The sequence below is a fragment of the Pinus tabuliformis genome, chromosome 7 (assembly GCF_031772625.1).
Source record: "Pinus tabuliformis cultivar Carrire ecotype Pingquan chromosome 7, CPIR1, whole genome shotgun sequence".
In the NCBI taxonomy this organism is placed as follows: domain Eukaryota; kingdom Viridiplantae; phylum Streptophyta; class Pinopsida; order Pinales; family Pinaceae; genus Pinus; species Pinus tabuliformis.
In genome coordinates this window covers 1763021181-1763047833 of record NC_142293.1, presented here as the reverse complement: position 1 = coordinate 1763047833, position 26653 = coordinate 1763021181, and positions in this window count along the sequence as shown.

Genomic DNA, 26653 nt, shown 5'->3' with positions numbered 1-26653 from the left:
AAAGCATTTACTAATACTAGTTGCTATCCTTTGGGTTCCTATATGATCGTACATAGTATATGAATGCACCCACTCATCTCAAATAGATAATGTACAACATACCATATTCAAATTTCAATTGATTCATATCACAAATTACCCCTCATAGATTTTGTGATAAAAATCCCACCTTGGGGTTCTCCCTAATAGTCCTAATCATATAATTATTCTATCACTATTTCTATAGCTAACACAAACAACAACATCTTTAGTATAACATTCTAAAGAAATTATAAAAATACTTGATTTAAAAGCCATACCCAATAAGTTGGAAGAATGTCCAAACTCCAAATTCCTTTCTTATTCAATTCAAATTGTAACAATTAGTTTCCGCCCTAGGATACTCAAGGAAAATGTCTTTCCCTAAGACATCAAGTTGTGTGGTATCAACTGGATCTAAAATAAATCCACCAATAGAATATGTTTCAATAGATGGACTTTTCCACCAACTAAACTTGTCATATTCAAACAAAGGATTTACTTTGTATTATTCAACCCCATTTTAGATCCAATTAACCTAGTGGCTCATTTTTCACTTCGCTCTAATATAATTTTGGCATTTTTATACAGCATTTCCTTTGGCGAGCGGGGAGATTGGCCATCGTCCTACATCCGTAAAGACACAGGATAGATTTATGGTTACACCTTCAAAAATGGCATTTATTAGAATAACGCAACCCGTTCTCATAACCTGCCATGCACAAGCGGTATTACTACAATTTGGTCAGATTTGAACATTCACTATATAGAATTATGCCGTGGGAACCCAACGGTGACCCTTTCACTATAGCTATTAGGCCCTCATTCAGAAAGCAAGGGACGGAGTCACTCACTCATTCATATGCCCCCCACCCAATAAGCATCAAGGAACACACACTCGACTGCTAAGGAGCACCACTAATGTGTGCACCTCAATCATAACCATGAGATAAGGACTCCTACTCCTATTCCCACATTGGAATTATTTAGCTACATATCCTGCAAAGAGAGACACTCCACCTCTTAATGCTTCTTAGTTATGTCCTACACCCTCTATTGGAAAGTTACCAAGTCTTTGCCTTATAGAATATGGAATGGAATAACATAATAGTTGAAAAAATTAAAATTATTATTCCAATGTCACATTATAATATATTCTACATAGAATGGCCTTCTTTATGGAGGTATATAAAATAGGGACATCATGTTTAACCATGTCTACCTTTTTATTTTAATATTATTACAATTAACTACTTAATCATTTACTAATACTAGTTATTATCCTTTGGGTTCCTGTACCATTACACATAATATATGCATACACTCATTCATCTCAACTAGATATTGTACAACAAACCATATTCAAACGTCAATTACTTCATATAAAAAATTACTTAACATAGATTTTATGACCAAATTCCCACCTTAGGGTTCTCCCTAATAGTATTAGTCACATAACAAGTTGCTTGGCATAGAAAGAAAAAACAAGTGAAAGCTTGTTATCAGAGGAGGGTGAGAAACACGAAACAATGGTCTAGGGTTTGAGAGCTTCGGCGACGGCGGCATTCCCATCAGCCTGGTCAGGCGATGTAACTGTGTGCCACTCACCTTCTTAGGCATTTACTCTCTCATATTCCGGTTGACCACTTCTATTTGTAGACCATATGGTCCATTCGCAGCAACCTGCACTGTACACCTCACTGACTCGACATTTGTCAACAGGTGAATTTCTCGAGACGATTACTATTCTGATGCCAGTTAGCATGGAGGGTGACATAGTTGATTACTCCAAGGATCCTTTCGAACTGGACCCCAACTGGTATGCTTTCTCTTCGTAACTACCGGTCACCTCCTCGAGCATCTCGCTAGACATTTCCTCAACCCTATCTGGTGCACCCGGGGTTTCCTCGGTGCCGGAATACCCTACCTTCACCATCTCATCTCAGCTGTCTCATCCTTTACCTGGGCCATCATCCTCCACTTTTTCATTTTCTAGTTTCCCTAAAGCAGTGGATTTCCCACCTGGCTCTGACCTCCCCCCGCTCTCCCCGGCCTCCCTACTGTTTATCTCATCCTATCTTAACCTGCCTACAACCCCGTACCCTTTGAACCCCACTCTGTAATTTCCCCCGAAATCTTCTCACATCCCTCTCCCACAGGCTCTACACTTTCATCCATCCCTTCCATTGGACCCTGTTTCCCCCTTTCCCCCTCCTCCCTTTCTTGACCCTCCCACCTCCGGCTACTTTGCAGATTCATCCCCTCCCCATCAGGGTCTAACTGGGAACCCTCACTCAGAGGTTGACGTGATCCCTTCTCACTCTCAGCAGACTAGACTACCCCCAAATCGTCTGGGGCATCCTGCCAAGTGTTTCAAAGGGGTGAAGGAGGGCAATAAGAAAATATCTCTCACATTTGGAGTTGACATACAAATGGGGGAGGTTTTGGATACCTCCAACTGTGTTTTCGTTGGTAGTGTTAGGGGTAGGGCATATTTGGCTACGCGATTTAAGAAGTGGGTGCAAGAGATATGGGGGCAGGTCCTCACCGAATTTCCGTTAGTGGTTACCCTCTCTCGTGGATGGTTCGCTTTGCAATTTCAGCACCCTAATTTTATACCTTGGGTTTTATCAAAACACTGGCACATCGAATTGGCTCTAGTTCTCCTCAAACGATGGATCACCCTCTTTGATCCTAAGTGAGAACACCTTGGAGCTGGACCCATCTAGGTTAGACTGCCTGGCCTTCCCATACACTTCTGGTTGGAAGATGTTTTCAAGCGGATTGGAAATGCCCTCGGTAGATACATGGATTATGAAAAATCTTATATGTTGACTAGGAATATGTCCATGGCTCACATCCTTGTTTTCCTTGACACCAGGGAGGGTATGGAGGAGAGCATGTTGCATTAGAGGAACACATGCAGGGTATAGATTTTGGACTATGAGAGGGTTCCTTATTGATGCAGGAGATGCCACAAGATCAGACATCTTTATAAAGATTTTCCGCTACTTGCATCTAGCTCTGCTTTTGTTGCACGACCTGAAAAGGCTACTGTAATCCTGAATCTTGATCGGCATGGGAAGGCACCTGTTAGTTATGAAGATGATCAACTAATGGAATCTCAGGCAGCTTGTGGCACTAGCACTTGCAAGGAGAAGATTCGCCCCCCATCCCCACATATCACCATATCACATGCAACTGCGGCGATGGCTGCCTCTATTGTGGGTACCATCTCTAACCCTCCATCTCTCCAATTATTGTCATTTGTTTACTCTCCTTGCACTTCTTTTTGTCATGTTGTTCTTGTGAATTTTTCTCCCTCTATGGTATGTACTCCTCTTACCATCACTGGGATACCGGATCCACTCTCCCATGCAGAGCCTTCCATCGAATCTAGTATGGGACACTATTATAACCTTCAGTCTTTGTCTTTCATACCCATGGGATATGGTTGTGGAATTGGTTTTACTCCCTTACCTCCTCATTCCAAGGCTGCCTGTGGTAGATAATCCAACATCTCTAAAGCCATTCTCTAGGCTAGACTGGATATGGCTAAAGGGTGAAAACAACCCATTGATAAGGCCCTTAGAGCATTGACCTCCCCCACCTAGTTCTCCATGAAGTGGATCTCCTACAGCTGTCAAGGGTTGGCTAGCCCTGCTTAGAAATTAGCCTTCCGTCGGATGATGGAATTGGAATCAGTTAACATTATATTTTTGTAGGAGACACTTGCGATTAGAACACAAATTACTCCCATCCTTGAGGCTATCTTACTTGGATTGCACTTCATTGCACTGGATGCCCAAGGGCGATTTGGTGCTTTGTTATTGGGTTTTGACCCCAGATCCATAAGACTATTAAACTCCTTGGGGGGTGGGGTTCATTGGAGCTGATGTATACTCAATAGAGATTGGAAGGTAGTTGAGGATTATTAATGTCTATGGACCTTGTATCAATAGGAGCACTTTCTAGTAGTAGTTACTTGATTTCAACTTCTTTAAAGATGAGAACATCATTATGGGGGGGGATATCAATTTCTCTCTTGGTCATGCCGAATACTGGGGCATGAATGCTCAGATTGACTTGCTATCGGATGGGATCATGTACTGGAGGATCACCAGTTGATTGATATACCCATGCCTTGCTTAAAACCCCCCTGGCGAAATTGGAGGACTAGGGATGTTGCACTAGCCAGAAGATTGGATCATTTTCTAGTTAAGGAGACTTTATTGGATCAATTTCCCCTTTATCGCCAATGCGTGGGATCAGGGGGGTTGTCGGATCACCTTCCCATTTATCTGGAGATTATGGGTGGTGAAAAAAAACCCAGTGCACCATTCAAGTTCAATTCTACTTGGCTTAAAGATGATAGTTATATACAGATGATCACTTAAAATTTGAAATCCATTACAGCTCAGCCGAGCCTATGAGCCTTTGCGGTATTTTCAAGTAAAATGGTAATCCTAAAACAGAAAACAATTAATTGGGAAAGAATAAGAGGATAAAAGACGAGCAGATCCTGAGAGACACAGAATAGGAAATTGAACAATTGAGTGGCTCGGAGAGTCGAGGGTTTATTTATGTTGATGCTAAAGAAAATTTTGTCCGACTTGATATCGAGCAGAGTAGGATCTTGAAAGACAGGGGGGAAACTTGGTGACTTCGTAGCAGGGCCATCTAGTTAAAGGAGGGGGATGAGAACACCAAGTTCTATGATCATGTTGCAAATGGGCATCGGGCCATTAATACCATCTAGCAACTTGCGAATGAGGAGGTTACTCATGCAAAGACCTTCCATGAATTGGCCAACCTTGGTATTTTTCATTTTGGAATATTATTCAAAGCTCCTTCGAATGAAAATCTTGCTGAGATCATCAGGGTAGTTGGACTTTTCCCCAGAGATGTGGACCAAGATACAGGTGAAGGACTACTTACTCCAATATCCATGGGGGAATTAGAGGCCACTATAAAGTGGTTTAAGAAGGATAAGAGCCCTGGACTAGATGGATGGTCGATCGAATTTTACATTTCTTTTTTTGACATGATTGGAAAGGAGCTTCTATAGATCATAAAAGAGAGTCGGTCTAGTGGGTAAATGTATGATGCATTCAACTCTACATTTATTGCTCTCATCCCCAAGACTGATGACCCACAGAGATTTGACGATTATAGACCCATATCCCTCTGCAATTGTATATACAAGATAATAGCCAAGATCATAGCAAATCGCCTCAAGCCCATATTATCTAGTCATATATCTTCGGAGCAATTTTATTTCCTTAAACATCGACAAATTCATGAAGTAGTGGGTACAGCACAAGAAGCCCTTCATTCCATCAAATCCAAGAACCTTAAAGGCATGATCCTTAAGATTGATTTGGAAAAATCCTTTGATCGCACTAGCTGGCTCTACATTCGAATGTTATTAATCCAACTTGGATTTCCTCTATATTTCATACAATGGATTATGTGCTGCATATCCAATGTATCATATAGTGTTTTGATCAATGGATCAAACTCTTCCTTTTTCTCTGTGGAAAGAGGACTGAGACAAGGTTGCCCACTTTCCCCTCTACTCTTTCTAATGATCATGGAAGGTCTGAGTAGGCTCATCTCGGCGAATCAATTGCATGGTAGACAAAGGGGTTTCAATATCATAAACAATTTCATCCTCACACATCTACTATTTGTGGACGACATTCTCATATTTCTGAATGGATCATTAGGGGATTCCACTGCTTTTGTTGCCGCATTTCGATTATTCTGCTTTTCTACCATATGCAATGTAACAATCATAAATCCACTCTATCAGCCTTCAAGTGCAACCCAAATGAGATCCATTCAGCACTTCCCATTTATCACTCTACAGATTGAGGAGGGACTCAAATACTTGGGCTTCATGTTAAAACAATCAAACTATCAAATTGCTGACTGGGTATGGTTGGTTGCGAAAATTGAAAGAATATTAAATATCTGACATCATAGGTGGTTTTCTAGAGTAGCGACATTGATTCTCATCAAATTTCCTGGAGGCTACCCCGGTTTACTGGATTTCCTTGGCCTAGATACCAAAGGCATTATTAAAAGAATCCAAAAAATATGTTGCAGATTTCTCTGGAGGGGAAAACAAGCAGGACACATATTCGCCTGGGTTAGATGGGACAAAATCAACCTTCCAAAGAAATGGGGGGGATGGGATTGAAGAATCTATATTTCTTTGCTTGTAAACTGGCTGCAAAATTAGGATGGAATGTTCTTTCATCCAAGAACCTTTTGACAGATGTCATTTATCAGAAATACATTTCTCCACTACATCTGCATGATTGGATCAGGCTTCCTACAAGGGACAGGAACAACATATCTACGATGTGGAGGGCAGTCATCAACACTTTAGACCATGTTAGGGATGGATTGACATGGAAAATTGGAAATGGAAGCTCTGTTCGAATTAGAATGGTCCCATGGATTGGATGTGGGAATGCTCATTTACTCCCACTAGGGCTGATACAACATCTATCAAAGTCAGGACACACCAACTTGGTTCATATTACAGATCTAGAACATACTAATATGTTCCGATAGGCATGGAAAAATACAATCGCACTGAATATCCCTCCATGCTGGCAGGTCAATTAGAAAAACTATATAACAACACTGATGGAATCACATGTCTGGATTACCAAGTGGGAGGATGAACTAAATTGGTCTCACTCACAAAATGGGAAATACACCCCCAAACACGGATACCTACATATTATTGTTGATCACAGACCCCTTTCTATGGAATGGTGGTGGGTTGTATTATGGAAGATGAAGGTGACCCCCCGGGAAAAACTGCTCATGTGGTGCATCCTACGGAATAAGGTTCCTACAACAGACGAACTACTTAAACGCACATTTCATGACCTGACTTGGTGCATTGATCTAGATTTAAGTAGGAACGCAACAAATTATAGATATAACCATAAATACCAAGGTGTAGTAGAAATAACACTTAATTTCATTAATATCAAATACTGAAATATGTTTACAAACAGAATGGAAATAAGACTAGCTCGGGCGATGGTAGATTATCTCTGAGAAGAGATGTAGTGGCTACATGCCTCTTAACTGTGTTACAATGAGGCTCAAAGTCCTATTTATTATTGAGAAACAATGGAAAACCCTAAACATCCAAAAACCTAACCCTAGGAGATGAAGCACCAAACTATGGGTCCCGTTGGGTACATTCATACATCAACTTCCTAGAGTCATAACTTTGGCATATGATCTTCCTTTGACGCACACAATACCTAATTAGAAATATCTATCCGAGGAGTACAAATTTTGAATGGAAAACATTGGTCTATCTTCCATATTGGCCCCCGTTTTTCCAAAAAACGTCGTTTAGGGCCTCAAAACGGCTCTGGAAGTTCAGGACCCAAAAAAAATATTTAATTCAATGAATACTTTTTTATTTATAAAGAATATTCAACATGTCACATATAGAAATAAATATTCAATGTCACTTCTGAATAATTCATCCACCAATCATAGAATAACTTGCTAATATTATGCAAAACAAATTTAAGTAAGAAGGGGCATTGACCATGATCATATGCACCATTTTGTGAATTTTTTTTCCTAGTTTACTAGTGTGTTTATGACTTATGGGACTAGCTTGTAGTCTAATAAAACATAACTCATTGTGGAATACAAACTGTCAAAATTACTCGGAATTGTACCAAACATGGGTCACACTAATCCTTAACATGGTTAGGTTTTTTGTGTGTCTCGTCTCGACTATCATGAGTTTTGAACCTTGGCTATCTAATAGAACAAAACCCTTGAAACCCAATCTACCATTTTGTGAATATTTTTCTTAAACTCTCTAAGAAGATTTAGTTTAGAAGTTATAAGTTTGATCTTTATGAAAAAACTTTATTAATTACACCTATGGCTTCCAAAATTTTAATTTAATTATCAATAATTATTAGGTTAATGGTAGGGATTTAATCTCCATAGAATGTTCTAGAATATTCTTAGTACTATGTGATTGGTCCCATCAATAGGTATATTGTGAGGCCCATTGTGTTATCCTACAACCCTTAAACTCTATTTTTCTTACATTAATTTACATTTTTAGCAATATGGTGCTTAGTAGGGAGACTAAGGGTGCATGGCATATTTAGTGGCCTAATGTGGTTAATATGCAGGCAAAAGAAGGATTTTTGGAGACATTTACTATGCAGGGGCTTGTTGGAGGCATCCAGATAAAATATAAGAGGCTTTTCCACTACATTAACTCTCCAAATCGACTTGAGTCCCAAGATTCCTCACCAACAACTTGAAGTCCACTGGAAGCCGAGGAACTCAAGTGCATGTGGAGATATAAGGGAACTAGATCCACCAATTTTGAGATTTTGGAGGGAAGCAATCCTCCTCTCAAGGGAGTTTCCCCTCAGTCACTTTTTGTATAAATAAACAGGGATAAGGGCTCATTAGGATTCAAATTCTTGGAGCTAGGAAGAGTTATTGAAGGTCGAGTACTTGATATTGTTATCTCCATTTTGAGATTATGTATTTGCACTCTATTTTTTGTTAATGAAATGTATTTTGTTGATCTACATCTGAGTTAGCTTAAGAGAGTTGGAACTCTTGGGTTAGGGCCCAACCTAGAAGCTTTAGCCCCTCTTATATATTTTTTCTTTTTCCTTATTGTTCAAGTTATTGTGCTTCTCTCCTTGTTTAAGTAGGAATTAGATTGCAAAAATTGTAGTTGTAGGTTTGATCACCACCTCTCTTGTGGGAAGTGTGGTTGAAGAGTCTACAACAACAAGCCAAAAATATGTGTTTATGATTCCTTGGAAATTGCTAGGCTTTGGATTAAAATTCTTTTGCATGCTTGGTTTATGAACCTTAGAAGTTAATATCATTATTTGGAAAATAGATTAGATGCATGTTGTTGGATAGAATAAATCTTGAAGAAATAAAATTCAACTCATCCTTTCCACTTTGATTAATTTTACTGCAATATTGATTAGTAGATGTATGTCATTGATTGTTAGTCTACATAATATGCCAGTGACTTGCAGGGATTGGCACACTCATTCACATCCACTTAGGCATTTCCATCTTCCTCTTGGACACCTCACACTGCTCTCAAGCTCTGCCACCAAGATCATATTTTCAAGGCCAATGAAGCACACCATGGACATGAAATTTTGTGTAAGATAGGCCTCTAAGGGGTGCTCAGATTGGAAAAAGGCCTCACACATCCTTCATCTACCCTCATCCACCTCCCTCCACCTTCAGAACACCTTCCTTGGCCTCAGAAAGGTCTCAAACTGATATGGATTTAAACAAGAATGCAACAAATTACAGATATAACCATAAACACAGAGATGCAGTGGAAATAATACTTCATTCATTAATGTAAAATACTAAAATATGCTTAGAGACAGAGATGGAAATAAACCAGCTAGGGCGATGGTAGCTTATCTCTGAGAAGAGATGTGGTAGCTACATGCCTTTGAACTACGTTACAATGAGGCTCGAATGCCTATTTATTGTTGAAAAACATTGGAAAACCCTAAACATCCAAAAACCTAACCCTAGAAGATGAAACAACAAATTGTGGGCCCTGTTTGGGTAAATTGGTACATCAACTTCCCGGGGTCATAACTTTAGCATACGATCTCCATTTGACGTGCACAATATCTCGTTAGAAAGATCTATCTGAGAACTACAACTTTGGGAAGAGAAACATCGGTCCATGGACCCATGTTGCTCCCAGGTTTCCGAAAAAACGCCATTTAGGGCCTCAAAAGGACTCCAGAAGTTTAGGACCTAAAAAACTGCTAAAAATAGTAAATTGTGCTACAATTAAGGAAACTAAAAAGCTGAAAGAAACAATGGTGGGGGTCCAAGTGGACTTGGCTGGTGGCCACCAATATCCACCTATATCATTCCTCACCCCTTAAGGAGCAGTGGTCCCCATTATGTTGAGTTCCTCCATGAGATGAGGAAACTTCTGCTGAACTTGCTCCCTAGTGAGCCACTTGCCTTGGTGAAGGAGTTGGCCTGCTTTGACAACACGATACAGTTGGATATTCTGCTGGCGAGTGTGCTTGAACTGTGTGTCCATGATCCGATCAGTTGCAGCTTGTTCCATGCAATCTAGATTTAACTCTAAGGGTGTGAGTTGTTATGCAATGTCGGATGTGTCTAGTAATGGTGGAAAGTAGGGCCGAAGGCAGTCCACATTGAACACTGGGTGCAGGCCAAGGAATGGGGGAATGTTGAGCTCAAATGCATTGTCTCCCACAACCTTGGTAATGGTGTAAGGACCATATCGAAGTGGTATGAGTTTCCGATAGGCTCTGGTAAGGCGTTCCTTTTGCAAATGCAACCAGACTTTGTCGCCCAACTGAAACCTGTGTGGCACCTGATGTTGATCATGTAGTTGCTTATACTTGGTATTTGATTTCTCTAGAATGTCATGTACCTACTTGGGAATATGTCAGATGTGCTCAATGAAGTTGCTTGCCTGATCTGTTTCGGACTGGACATGAGTCGAATCTGCGTGAGTAGCTGCAAATGGCATTGCCACATCAATGGGACATAGTGGCTAGAATCCCAAGCCCACCTAAAAAGGGTTGTGGCCAGTCGAGTTGTGGAAAGCCCGGTTGTAGCTGTGCTGAACATAGGGGAGGCTCTTGTCCCATGTGCGTGGATGCTTTGAGTTGTACATGCGTAGAATGTGTACGATCATCCTGTTGACAACCTCTGTCTGGCCATCAGTTTGAGTATGGAAGGTTGTGGACTTAGTGAGTTTGGTGTCCAGCATCAACCAGAGACTGGACCAAAATGTATTGAGGAACCTATTGTCCTGATCTGAGATGATAGACTATGGGATCCCAAAGTGTACCCACACTTGTTCGAAGAAGAGTTTAGCAGTGGCTTCTGTTATGATATTCTTCTTGCAGGTCGTCACAATGGCCATCTTCGAGAACCTGTTGACAACCACAAAAACATAGTCATTTCCATTCTTAGTGGAAGGAAGGCATGACAGGTAATCCATGGAGATGGATTCCCAAGGTCGACTAGGGGTAGGTAGCGGGGTATAGAGGCCTTGCTTCTTGATGGTCGGTTTGGTAATGGCGTAGGCAGTGCATGATCTGATGTACTTCTCGACATCCTGTCAAAGATTCGGACAATAGAAATACTTTTGCAGTACTGCCACTATTTTCTCGACCTCGAAATGCCCAGCAGCCCGACTGTATTGTGCTTCCCAAATCATCTTGGCACGCTCACTTGAAGGAACACAAAGGTGACCCAGGTGGCATAACAGCGCATCCTGGAGGTGAAAATCTAGAACATGTTGACCCTCCAAGAGTGTCTGGTATGTGTGGCTGAATTCTGGGTCGCTTTTGTAAAGAAGTGGCCAAATAGAAGTCTCGTGCCCACAAGTGTTGAGCACAATGGTAAATTCCATGATCGGTGGTCAATGGAGGCAATATGCAACATTATTGGTGCTTCCCTTCTTATACTTGATATTCAAATGGAACTGTTGCAGGTATGTGGACCATTTTTTATGGCGATCATTCTGAAATTTCCCTTCAGTCTGTATGAACTGCAGGGGTCGGTGGTCTGTGTGGATGACCATTCCCTTCCCCAAAATGTAATGCTTCCATTGTCGGCAAGCCTACACAATGGAATACATCTCTTTGTCATAAGTGGGATACTTCGAGACTGTGTCTGAAATTGTCTCACTCTGATATGCCACTAGATGCCCGTGTTGAGTAAGGACTACCCCAATAGCATAGCCAGAGGCATCTGTCTTGACCACAAATGGTTGTTTCAAGTCTAGTAATGCGAGCACTAGTACCAAGCAAAGGCGATATTTCAACTTTGTGAATGCCTTCTGTTGAGATTCAGACCAAAGGAATTTTGCTTTCGCTCCTCCTTTGGTGATTTTACTCAAGGGCAAAGTGATATGAGAAAATCCCAACACAAACCTGCAGTAGAAGTTGGAAGGACCTAGAAAGTTGTGGAGCTCTGTCAGAATGGTTGGAGATGGCCAATCCCGAATGACTTGGAACTTGGTTCGATCTACATGAACCCCCTGTTCATCAATAATGTATCCCAGATACTGAACCTGGGTCATGCCAAAAGTGCATTTCTCCAAATTGGCACATAACTTGTGTTGCTGCAGTGTTTGGAGAACCTGACGGATGTGGTGGAGGTGCTCTTCCCTACTTTGGTTGAAGATTAGGATGTCATCCAAGTATACCACTACAAATGAGTTGGTGAATGACCACAAGATGTCATCCATTAGCATCATGAAGTTTTCTGGAGCATTCGTTAATCCAAAAGGCATAACCAACCATTCGAAAAGGTCCTCCTTGGCTTTGAAGGCAGTCTTCCACACATCGGAGGGTTCGATTGGTACCTGGTGGTATCCTGACTTCAAAACGATCTTGCTGAAATATTTTTCCCCTTTCAATTGGTCCAGGAGGTCATCAATCCGTGGGATTGGGTACCTATTACGGACAGTGATCTTGTTCAACACCTGATAGTCAAAACCGAGTCTCCAAGTCCCATCCTTCTTTTGTACCAACATGATCGGGCTCCCATAGGGTGATGAACTCGGACAGATGTGACCTTTCTGCAGCATCTCCTGATCTGCCTCTTGATTTCATCGTTCTCTAGAATAGAGCATTGATATATTGGTCCATTGGGAAGCGACGCCCCTGGGGTCAGATCGATGGAGTGCTTAACCTAACAATGCATAGGAACCCATGCAGGGGAGGTGAAGATGTCCTCGTACTCCTCCATGACCTTGTTCATCTATAGTTGTCATGTGGAGGGGCCTTGTTTGGAGGTCGTGGCCACTATCTTCTTCTTTCCTTGAGGCCGTATCATCAGGAAAACAAATTTCCCAGTTTTTGAAATGAGCTTACTGCATTGTTTTGTAGTAACCAAAGAGATGGTGGTAGGCGGTGCTACCTCTAGTATCCTATACAACTTATTTCCAAAAGTAACAATAACAGCACGGGGCCTTATTCATACACAGCTTGTCGCTTCCACAAGTATGGTTGTCCTAATAATACATCACAAACTTCAAGGGGAGCAATGTCACACAATACCTCATCCGGGCTTGATGTTGTATGGAAGGCAACACTACTGGTTCACACAAAGATCCTGTCCTTGGTGAAGCCACCTGATGGTGTATGATTGTGGATGTGCTATGGTCATTAAACCCAACCGCTTCACAACCTCTGCAGAAATGAGGTTCTTTTGGCTCCTATTGTCGACAATGAACTGTATCGAGAGCCATTTACCAACATCTAGGAGTGGAAGAGACGCTTCTCCTCCTATGGATCTTCAGGTTCCTCCTTCTGTATCTTCATGGTGGCAACGGTGGCATTGGGCTCCGCATCGATAATCTGCTTCCCTTTGTCATTCCCCTTATCGGGTTTTGACTCAGAGTTGGAACATGCATCTAATTCTGAAACCTTTAGCTCGGCCACCAGTGACTGCTTGGCTTGACACTCACTTGTGTTATGAGTGGAGCTCTTATGGAACTCACACCACTTTCCCATGTCCCTTTTCAGCTTCAGGGCATTGTTCTTTGCTTGTAGCTTTGGCAGGTTGTCTTGGGTCACCCCGCCTTGGCTTTGTCCTTTGTTCTGCGGTTTGGGGGCACCTTTCCCTTGCTTCGGATTCACAGATCCAAAGTCTCGCTTCTTCTGTTTAAACTTTTGCTCGACCTTGACGGCATATCGGTATGCTGTGCCAAGCAAGGAGACGTTCAGGAATTATATTTCTTTCTGGATGTACTTGTGTAGGCAGCCGTGGTATTTGAGTACCAAATGCTGCTCTGAATCCTTGATACCCAACTTTGTGCGAAGGTTATGGAAAATATAGGCAAACTCTAACATGTCTTGTTCCCTTCCCTGTCGCAGCGTGGTCCACTTTATGTATTGATCCTCATAGATTCCGAGAGGGTAGTACTGCTCCTTGATGGCATCCCAGAATGAATTCCAAGTGGATGCAGCTGAAAATAGTGAGCTTGTACTTTCATCCTTCTGCTCGCAGTAGGTTTCCCACCAATCCTTAACTTGGGGGCTTGCTTTGAGAAGAGCGAAAATAATCTTTTCCCGACTGGAAAAATCATGAACAGAAAAATAACCCTCTATTAGATTTAACCATTTATCGACGACATCTACGTCTATTTTACCCTCGAATATGGGGATTTCAAAATTAACTTGTACCTTAAACGGTGTGGCGTTTCTAGAGTAGTTTTTGGAAGTCGATGCGTCGCCATTAGGTAGCCGCTGAAGGATCTGGGAAAAGTTGTCTATTATCACATTCCTTTGTTGCTTGAGGGCTTCTTCAAGCAAGATTTTGATAGGATCTCCTGCCCCCTCACCTTTCTTTTCATCCACCATGGGAGGCCATCGGGATTTGTGAGGCTGGTCTTGCAAAGGTTGTGTTATGCTCCTATACTAATAGGTGTCATATTTTATGATTGACTTGTTGAGCTCTATAATATGTTTATCCCTTTCCTTGTTGCAAAGGTTTTCCATATCATCAAAAAAATCAAAAAATGTAAAGAGGGTATTCCCTAAAAGAAAAATCAAAGGGTAAAAAGAATAAAATGGTCAAAAAAAGTGAAAGAAATGAACCCCAAATAAAGAAAGACCAGGAAAGTGTGCAAGTCCAAAATGCCACTACTTTTTCATTTTTTGTAAATAAAGCATTGTGTGCAGCTTGTTAATTTATGCCACAATTGATGAATGGCCAAACAGCTTAATCTTGGCTAGTTCATATTTGAATTTCCTGTTTTAGAGATAGAGAATAAAATCTGACCAAACTGTTTAATCTTGGCAAACAAGTAGATAGGTAGAGTAAATAAAAAGAAGCTCAATAGTTTAAACTGAGCCCTTGGATGTTATAAGGGTAGACTTAGGTAGGCTTACCATGAAAAGAAAAAGAAGATTGACAATGGTTTGTCAGTTTAAGTGCACCCAAAGAAAGAAGGAAAAGATGCTAGGCCAAGTAGGCAGGGTAGGTAGATGGTGTTGCAGAATGATACTTGTGATGGATTATGTTTCTAAAAATGTGTTAATCTTTATCTCTATCACCAATGCATGGTGGACATTATAATTGAAGCAACTCAAGCAAGACAAGATTCAATAACTAACTCCCCTTCATACTTTTCCCTAGAAGATTTCACTAATTTCCCCAAAGTATTAAGATCTGTTCTTAATATCCTTCATAAATCACTCATCTCATTTCATAAACATTGCTTAAGTAAAACCCTATTTTACTTAGGAAATTGGCAAATGTTCCTCATAAAAACCCTTTTTCATCCTAAGCCTAAGTTTATAACTTAGTGCTTTCATTTACATTTTTTCATATTAACGATTAACACTTATTATATAAATCCTAAATAAAATTCATTTCCCTTCCCATATTATATAAATACATAAAAACCCCCGCATCACTACATACCCCTCCCCCAGTCGAATACGACCATAGTCACTGTATAAACGTGGATTAATAAGTTTATCTAGAACTTGTTAAGAACCTCCCCGCGCGCAAAGGAATTAATCAGCCATTTGGGTTGATTAATAACCAAAGCCCCGAACCAATCAAAAAGCACCCGAAAACCAATAAAATCATTTAAAAACATGCCGGCCCCACTGCTTAACCCTCCACCAAGTTCAAAGCCCATCCACCGTCCGATCTGGGCCTGACCATCCGACGGTCGACGATCATTTCGCAACCCACCTTTTGACTGCCTTTTAACGCGCGATCGGCCGGCGGTTTTACCCCCGTACCTCTGCCATGCGTCGCCCATCTGGGGTGCTTGCTCCCTCCCGGCCCGAAACCGCCCAACCCCAAAGGCGGTGTGGGCAAAACCGCTTACCGCGCACCCCCCCCCCCCCCCCCGGTGATGTCATCTGTCCTTTGTTGACATCACCCGCCACGTCATCATCCATACTGCTTAAGTCATCCGCCCATCAAATCAAAAAATCTCACCAAAACTTCATTTTTTCGAATAAAAGGGTAAAATGTCATTTTTGCTATATGTCACTGCAAACTGGGCTCCGGGCATAACAACGACTGAGGTCGCATTTTCAGTTTTCCGACCAAAAATGCTACATCGACGAGCTCGCAGACTCAACCAACCTGTCATTTCACAGTTTCCTCCTCTTTTGAAACGGATACCTTTAAAACTTTCTCAATAAATGGCTGTCAGTGCATCAATTACCAGGACTTCTCAGCAATCTCCATAGGAAGTTAGCATACCAGCCACAAAAAGGTCTAAAGGAAAGGAATTGGAAGATGCAAAACAACCTCCAGTGTCCCAAAAACAGGTGTTTATCCATAGCTGTGCTGTTACCCTTGGAAAAGGGGAAATTTTGGGCTAAATATCAGACGGAGATGAACAGGTATCAACATCAGCATTAAAGAGTATCAGATCAACATTAAATAGTAGCAGAGCATAATTAAAGGCTATCAGTTAAGACAGGCAGCCAGCGCAGAGTTACTGAAGAAGACTAGATGTTTCTATTTTACTTGTAAACTATTATTACTTATCCTAGATATTATCTCACATCTTTTATGAGATATTTGTTGTACAAATTTGTAGCATAAATACCCCTTCCATTGGAGTATTGTAGGGTGGATTCCTAGACTCTGTTGTAATATTGAAATTTTGGAATAAAGAGCTGTTGGAATCAACTGTCGTATGGTCTACTAGATGAAGAATTGAAGCAGAGGACTTGTCACAGATTTCTTGAATCAACCTCTAGACCAATAAGTCCTCTATATCTTGTGTTTTACAGTTTTCTTGTTTATTATATCATCTGTGTTTCATAATCTGAATGATAAAGAAAGGGTTAATTTCAAAATATGCTTGATTGCACTTTGTTTTCAGTCTTTATTGTTCTTTGTGTTTCCTTCAGAATTAGAATAAGCAGTGAAATCTTAATTGCTCCTGTTTCCTAATTCTTTCTGTTGATTATTTGTTAAAGAATATTTCACTGCTCCTTATCAATAATCATCCAATTTCCCTCTTTAAATAGGTTGAAGGATTCTTAACTGCCCTTCACCCAATTTGAGCCCATTCCATCTCTTTCAAGTCTCTATTTGTCCCCTTTTTGACTACCTTACTCTATGAAGCCATCCTCTGTTAAGAAACGAAATCCAGAAAGCCATCTTCTTTGACTCCATTAGCCCAATCGACTGAACTACTCAGTTTTACCTCTCTATTCTATCGAATCTCACCGCCCAAACTCAAATAAAACCCTTGAACTTCATAACTAGCATAATACCTTTAAAAACAAAGCTATATCATAAAGAGAGAGCCCTCTCCGGATACAGATTTGCTAGATTCTGTATCTAAAAGATTGGTCTGTGGTTACCTCGGCATCCTTCCCTTTCTTACAACTTTTGGGAAAACTTGAGTGATAACATCATTGGCGACTTCGCTGGGGACTTGAATAATTGTTTGTTACTATTGTTTATTTCATAAACTACAGACGGAGCTTGGAGTTAGCCAGGTAGTCTTTGAAATACTTTTGCTTTGCAATTGTAGAAGTAAATGAATGCTACTTCAGTATATCTCTGGTCTAGCTTATAGATTGAACATCTAGTTTCAAATACTTGATCAGTTCCTCTTGTCAAATAAAGTCTTTAAGAAAGTTTAAAACTCATATCTAAAGCCTCTTAAAGAAATCATAGAAAATTTAGTTTCCTGGAGAGCTAAACCTTTTCTTTAGAAATGTTTTACAGGTTTAGGTCTTATCTATGATGGTGGACAGGGATCAGACACACAAAGGTTAAAATCATCCACCTGGTGACTCCACATCAATTTCAAAACTAAGACTCCACTGGAGGGATGAACCTAAAAGAATGATACAAAAAGATCAGGCTTTTAACTTAGATTGTTATCCAAGACCTTATGTTCTTTCTAAATTGATAGAGTTTTCTAATGTATATTGTATTTTAGAAAAAAAATTAGATTAATTTTTGAGTGTTTTCTTTTGAAAGTTGTAAATAGATATCATCCTTTTGGATCTTATGATGATCACTTTCCAATCAAGAAGCCTCAAATACTCAAGACTCCACTACTAAAAGAATCCAGAGTTGTTGAGAACCTATGGTGACCCCATTTTAGCATTAAATGTCTTCAAGATGAATTTAATAAATCAACGCATGTATGCTTCTTTGGACAGGTCAAAGGTTCCAGGTTTTCCAAACCCTTTGCCCAAATTTGATTGGTCAAGAAATCTTCCATTGTTTAAAGATGAAATAGGAGATGATGCTGCTTTACATTTATTAAAATTTCATATGCACCTTCGAAAGTTTAAAGTCAAATTCCATGAAGATTGTCTTATGAAAATATTTATGTTAACTTTAGAAGAAAAAGCTAGATCTTGGTATGAAAATTTACCAGCCTCTAGCATATGTTCTTTAAAGCAGTTTCATGCTACATTTCATGACAAATACAAGGAAAAGTATTCATCTCTATTTCTAATTCAATACTGTTGTGAAAATTTTGAAAGTTTTATTCAATATCTTGAAAATTACTATGAGGATGATGATAATCAGTTCATGGATCATGAAATATTAGAGGTCTTAGAAGAGAAGCCTTTTCAAAAAGTGGAAGCCTTGCTTGAATTATCTTCCCCTCTAAAAGAAAAAGATGATGTATGTTGTTCAGAAAACCATGAAGTTTCCCCACAGGAAAAAATTCTTGCAGCACTACAAATTGATCAGAATAAAGAAGAAATGCAGTTCCCTGAAATTGCTCAAATAGAAAATAGCAATGAAAAGCAACAACAGTCCAGAGATCTGGAGGTAGAGGCAATAGAACTTAAAAATATTGAACCACAAGACAATCTTCAACAAATGGTGGTTTCTTCAGAGATTAAAGAACAATCAAAATTATTTGATGAAAACCATGTCACAAATTTTCTTTCCTTGCATGCAAATGAAATGAGACAACATACTTTGATAGATCATGATCTTTCATCTAAAATTAATGAGAGTTTGCAACTCCCTTGCAAGCTTCTATATGACAAAGACAATGATGAGGATTTTCCTGTTGTATGTGATAAGGTTGTTATATTTAATGAAGATGAAGAGTATTCAGAGCACTTGGATACAGTGGAGAATAAAGAGGAGAAACGATTGACCAATCACTTAAATCAAGCAGCAGTTTGGAATGAGGTTTGTTTTCCTGATACCAATCATCCAGAAGATCTTATATGGCAGGATTACCATTATCCTTTGGCCAATATATTGCAACCATCAGTGCAAGAAGAGATTAAGAATCATGAACAAATTCCTACTAAATCCAACTACCATAGATCAGAAGATAGATTTATAAAGCAATATGTGGAGGAGAAAGCTCCTGATCTAATGTGTGTGTTTGATGACATTGCTTCTTTTGATGATTTGCCCAAATATGATCAGTATGATGATAATTATGTTCTTCAAATCCAAACTAACTTTACAGAGCAATCAAAGTCTAGTTTTGGGAATAAGGACATCCTGTTTCACCAACTTGAAAGTAGTGATCAGCTTGTCCATTTCAGTTATGAAAGTAAGGAAGAAAATGCAGAAAATTTGGAAATAAGTGAAACTTCTTTACCTCTCTGTTTTGAATCATGTGAAATTTTTAAAGAAAAGGAGGAGCAGCTTGTAGAGATCTATGAAGTTCCATTTGAAACTATATGTAACAAGTTGCAACAATCCTTCCAAGTTCTTTATGATCCAATAGCTGACAGGTTGGATGATGAAAGTAATCATAATTTTTCTCCATTAACAGACTATGAGGGTCAAAATCAAGATGATAATGGTTTTACAAGACAGACATTACAATCAGTAGAAATATCATCACAAAGAGCAATTGAAAACGTGCAGGGTGATAAAGACAAAAGTGATTTTTCAATTCCATGGCAAGTAGGCTATCCAGAACATTTACATAGTTGTTTGGATCGGCTCAAGAATAGTGTATATATTTTACAAGATCCTTTTGTACAGTTTCTAGATTCAGTAAAGGAGATCAGGAATTTCCTTAGCTTCTCCAAGGTTAACAAAGCTATATTTGTTTGCAAGATCTCAATTTTAAACACCAACAAGCACAAGCAACAAAGGTCACTAATGTATATACTTCTTGAGTGGTTGCATTGGTTGTTTCATTTTACCTAGCCAGTAGTCAAAAAGCTGATTAGAGTAAGTAGGTAGGATTTCAGTTTGATTTAATTCAATTTTAGTAGATTATGAAATAAATCCTAAAAGATTTGAATCCAATCAAAAGGCCCTAAAATCTTGATGATTTACTAATTTGGTTTAAAGGTTGCAGCACCTTTTTGGTTTCAGGTCAGATCTCAAGTTGTGCAGGAGAAGGTTAAGAAGATTTTGATAAAAGGACCAAGGCTAAAAGTTCCTACCCAAGAGACAAGGTGCTCAAGAAAAGATTCAAGGAGGAAGAATAAATGTTTAAGTGTTGATTGGATAGTAACTTGTTGGAGTTGAAGCCCGAAGAGAAGGCCCTAAGCCTCACAAGTGTGCTGTTATATATACAAAAAGGCAACCAGCAAAGGGAGATTTCAGAGCATAGTCCAATTTATTCAAAAGGCCATCTGACCTGTGGTTCTTGACTTTCCACTAGGGAAAGCCATCCCCAAGTGGAGCCACTGTTATGCTCCTATACCAATAGGTGTCATATTTCATGATTGACTTGTTGAGCTCTATAATATGTTCATCCCTTTCCTTGTTGCAAAGGTTTTCCATATTATCAAAAAAATCAAAAAAGTCAAAAAATGTAAAGAGGGTATGCCCTAAAAGAAAAATCAAAGGGTAAAAAGAATAAAATGGTCAAGAAAAGTGAAAGAAATGAACCCCAAATAAAGAAAGACCAGGAAAGTGTGCAAGTCCAAAATGCCACTACTTTTTCTTTTTTTGTAAATAAAGCATTGTGTGCAGCTTGTTAATTTATACCACAATTGATGAATGGCCAAATAGATTAATCTTTGCTAGTTCATATTTGAATTTCCTGTTTTAGAGATAGAGAATAAAATCTGACCAAACTGTTTAATCTTGGCAGATAAGTAGATAGGTAGAGTAAATAAAAAGAAGCTCAACAGTTTAAACTGAGCCCTTGGATGTTATAAGGGAAGACTTAGGTAGGCTTACCATGAAAAGAAAAAGAAGATCGAAAAGGGTTTGCCAGTCCAAGTGCACCCAAAGGAAGGAAAAAATGCTAGGCCAAGTAGGCAGGGTAGGTAGATGGTGTTGCAGAATGATACTTGTGATGGATTATGTTTCTAAAAATGTGTTAATCTTTATCTCTATCACCAATGCATGGCAGACATTATAATTGAAGCAACTCAAGCAAGACAAGATTCAATAACTAACTCCCCTTCATACTTTTCCCCAGAAGATTTCACTAATTTCCCCAAAGTATTTAGATATGTTCTTAATGTCCTTCATAAATCACTCATCTCATTTCATAAACATTGCCTAAGTAATACCCTATTTTACTTAGGAAATTGGCAAATGTTCCTCATAAAAACCCTTTTTCATCCTAAGCCTAAGTTTATAACTTAGCGCTTTCATTTACATTTTTTCATATTAATGATTAACACTTATTACATAAATCCTAAATAAAAGTCATTTCCCTTCTCGTATTATATAAATACATAAAAACCCTCGCATCACTACATACCCCTCCCCCAGTCGAATACGACCATAGTCACTGTAAAAACGTGGATTAATAAGTTTATCTAGAACTTGTTAAGAACCTCCCCGCGCTCAAAGGAATTAATCAACCATTTGGGTTGATTAATAACCAAAGCCCCGAACCAATCAAAATGCGCTTGAAAACCATTAAAATCATTTAAAAACATGTCGTCCCCACTGCTTAACCCTCCACCAAGTTCAAAGCCCGTCCACCGTCCGATCTGGGCCTGACCATCCGACAATCGACGATCATTTCACAACCCACCTTTTTACTGCCTTTTAACGCACAATCAGCCGGCGGTTTTACCCCCGTACCTCTACCACGTGTCGCTCATCTGGGGTGCTCGCTCCCTCCTGGCCCAAAACCGCCTAGCCCCAAAGGCGGTGCAGGAAAAACCGCTTACCGCCCCCCCCACTGACATCATCTATCCTTTGCTGATGTCACCCGCCACACCACCCACCACATCATCATCTGTACTGCCTAAGTCATCCGCCCATCAAATCAAAAAATCCCGCCAAAACTTCATTTTGTCAAATAAAAGGGTGAAATATCATTTTTGCTATATTTCACTGCAAACTGGGCTCTAGGCATAACAATGACTGAGGTCACATTTTCAGTTTTCTTACCAGAAAGGCTACATCGACGAGCTCGCAGACTCAACTGACCTGCCATTTCACAGTTTCCTCCTCTTTTGACGCAGGTACCTTTAAAACTTTCTCAATAAATGGCTTTCAGTGCATCAATTGTCAGGACTTCTCAGCAATCTCCGCAGGAAGTTAGCATACCAGCCACAGAAAGGTCTAAAGGAAAGGAATTGGAAGGCGCATAACAACCTCCAGTGTCCCAACAACAGGTGTTTATCCATAGCTGTGTTGTTACCCTTGGAAAAAGGGAAATTTTGGGCTAAATATCAGACGAAGATGAATAGGTATCAACATCAGCATTAAAGAGTATTAGATCAGCATTAAATAGTAGCAGAGCAAAATTAAAGGCTATCAGTTAAGATAGGCAACCAGCACAGAGTTACTGAAGAAGACTAGTTGTTTCTATTTTACTTGTAAACTTTTATTACTTATCCTAGATATTATCTCATAGCTGTTATGAGATATTTTTTGTACAAATTTGTAGCATATATACCCCCTCCATTGGAGTATTGTAGGGTGGATTCCTAGACTATGCTGTAATATTGAAATTTTGGAATAAAGAGTTGTTGGAATCAACTGTCATATGGTCTATTGGATAAAGAATTGAAGTAGAGGACTTGTCACAAATTTCTTGAATCAACCTCTGGACAAATAAGTCCTCTATATCTTGTGTTTTACAGTTTTTTTGTTTATTATATCATCTGTGTTTCATAATCTGAATGATAAAGAAAAGGTTAATTTCAGAATATGCTTGATTGCACTCTGTTTTCAGTCTTTATTGTTCTCTGTGTTTTCTTCAGAATTAGAATAAGCAGTGAAATCTTAATTGCTCCTGTTTCCTAATTCTTTCATGTTGATTATTTGTTAAAGAATACTTCACTGCTCCTTATCAGTAATCATCCAATTTCCCTCTTTAAATAGGTTGAAGGATTCTTAACTGCCCTTCACCCAATTTGAACCCATTCCATCTGTTTCAAGTCTCTATTTGTCCCCTGTTTGACTACCTTGCTTTGTGAAGCCATCCTCTATTAAGAAACCAAATCCAAAAAGCCATCTTCTTTGACTCCATTAGCCCAATGGACTGAACTACTCAGTTTTACCTCTCTGTTCTATCGAATCTCACCACCCAAACTCAAACAAAACCCTTGAACTTCATAATTAGCCTAATACCTTTAAAAACAAAGCTAAATCATAAAGAGAGAGCCCTCTCTTTATACAGATTGGCTAGATTCTATATCTAAAAGATTGGTCTGTGGTTACCTCGGCATCCTTCCCTTTCTTACAACTTTTGGGAAAACCTGAGTAATAATAGGTTCGACCAATTCAAGCTCTAACTCCTTGTAGAAATTTTGAATAATATGACACTTATTCACAAAGATTATCCCGATTATACACTATTGCGGAATACATGCATAATACATAACCTCCTCTACGTTGATCATCAATTTTGCGGAATTAAAAACAACGAAACATCAATCGCATGCGCACATTAACACAGTATGTAACCTGGGGAAAGCATACAGCTGAAAACCCCACACTATCTGTATATTATAATGATTGAGAACATGTAACAATACATAGTACAATACTCCTCACAAGTACTCAGTACTATCTCCACCTGTTACACACAAACTAGCTCAGATGTAATGCCTCAAATCTCCTCCACTGTTTGCCTACCTCCACTGCGCAATCCTGCATGAGAATAATGATGAATGGCTGAACCAAACTCATATTTCCTTGGCTGAACCACACAATCCTCATTGGAAATACTCAATCCATGCATGTGCAAAATCTCATGCACAGCTATAGTCACAACTGACAGCAGTCTTGCCCTTTCACTCACCTCTAACACCTATCTCCACTGAACTGTCCATGCACTGAGTTAATTGATGTATTCTTTAGTTGCTTTATGAGTTAATAATTAGTGAATTAATTAATAATTAATTCACATCACTCATCACTAGTGTATTCTGCAGTTAGACTAAATACAACTAGTTCAACCAAGTCAAACTGAACACATCTCCATCAACTCCTCAATCAACTCCACCAAACTCAACCACATGAGTTCTAACTGAAGTCATGCATGCAATAGCTCAACTGACCCATAAGAAAAGCGTATTTCCTTCTGACAGCTGCATGTGCCACATCTGTAGCTCAAATTGAAGTGCTCCAAGAGAATAAGATAATGTTTATAGTCCAAATATTATTATGAGCTAATAATATTCGACTGTTCTATTTTTAGCATGGCAGTCTAAAAATAGACTCCGCCCATATGTCTAAAAATAGAAGTCGATCTATTTTTACCAATATGACCAATCATCCATAAACAACATCTTGCAACTCATAAACCATGATCCATATGTCTAAAAATAGACTTTGCGCCAAAAATAGCCTACGGGCCCACTTAGTGAAGGCGACTCCTTTCCACTAAGCTCCATCATCTTGTTGCATTTTCAACACTCCTTACATCTCGACCTCGTTGGGGACATCCAAAGAAAAATAGAGAAAAAGCAGACTGCTATGATACCACTGATCCGGATTTAAACTAGAATGCAACAAATTACAGAGATAACCATAAACACAAAGATGCATCAGAAATAATACTTCATTTCATTAATGTAAAATACTGAAATATGCTTACAAACAAAGATGGAAATAAACCAGCTAGGGCGATGGTAGCTTATCTTTGAGAAGAGATGTGGCGCCTACATGCCTCTGGACTGTGTTACAATGAGGCTGGAAGGCCTATTTATTGTTGAGAAACAATGGAAAACCCTAAACATCCAAAAACCTAACCCTAGAAGATGAAACGCCAAACTGTGGGCCGTATTTGGGTAAATTGGTACATCAACTTCCCAGGGTCGTAACTTTAGCATACGATCTCCGTTTGATGCGCACAATATCTCGTTAGAAAGATCTATCCAAGAACTACAACTGTTTTCCCAAAAAACATCGTTTAGGGCCTCAAAACGGCCCCGGACGTTTAGGACCCGAAAAACTGCTAAAAATAGTAAATTGTGCTACAATTAAGGAAACTGAAAAGCTGAAAGAAACAATGGTGGGGGTCCAAGTGGACTTGGCGGGTGGCCACCAATATCCACCTAGATCCTTTAGCAAAACATAGTTTCCTATAACACCCTGTAGCAGTAATGTAGCACTAGCCAAATGTAGCCATATTTTCCCTAGGATCTTTATTTTTGTACCTTGAGATTGAATGACAACCTCTAGGCTTTGAATCCATTATTAGGGAGACCTAATGACCACTCTAAACCCCTCCTTCCTTCAATGCAAGCAAAAAACAACAAATAGAGATAGGAAGCAAATTTTCACATTTGAAACCTTTCAATGCAAGTGAATTAGACTTAGTTTTTGAATTTCCTAGTTGTGTGTTGTAGATTAAATTCCTTCTTTCCAAGCAATTTGCAATTAGATTAACGATTTCCATTCTGTAAGTAGAATGTTTATTTTATTTGTTTGCAGATAGAGTAGCATGGTTTATTTATGCAACTACTGTAGTCATTCCCTTTCCTACAATAACAGTTAGTCCTTTACATCAAATGAATGGTACTTTCATTTCTACAATTATGCTAATGCTCCTTTCCTTGCAATTAGGGTATGTTTTGTTGTATTTCCACATAAATTCTCTTTGTAGTTAGTTGAAGGAGTGGTCTTTGCTTGCCTTGATCTTATCCAATGTCTGAGGGTGACATGAGTAGAACTTGACCTACTGTGCATATAACATTGTCACCTCTGATTTTGTATGAACCCTGGGTTGATAATTTAAGTTGAGAGTCTTGGGAGGTGCAACATCCCTATGAAATATCATGGCTCATCAATTTGCACAAAACAAAGGCGGAGATTTATCTCAAAAGTAGTTATGCCCTTTCTATCATTTTAACTAGATTGATTAATTAAAAAAATGTCATATGCACAAGTGCCATTTCCGAGTTATGGTTTATTGAGCATGAGCTATTGATAATACATGACATTGACCATATTTAACAAAACTTATTCATAAGTTAAAAATATCCATGATAAAGTGAAGTTAAATCTCGAGAGTTAAAAATCTTATTACATTTTTTTTAATGTATATATATTTAACTTATATATTCATTATTTCCATAAATAATAATAATAATAATTTTATAATTTAGTTGTTTTTTTATGATTTTTTTAATCTTGGAAATGTGAGAGTTATTATGAAGTGTTTTGATATTTATCATGGATTGATATCTATAAG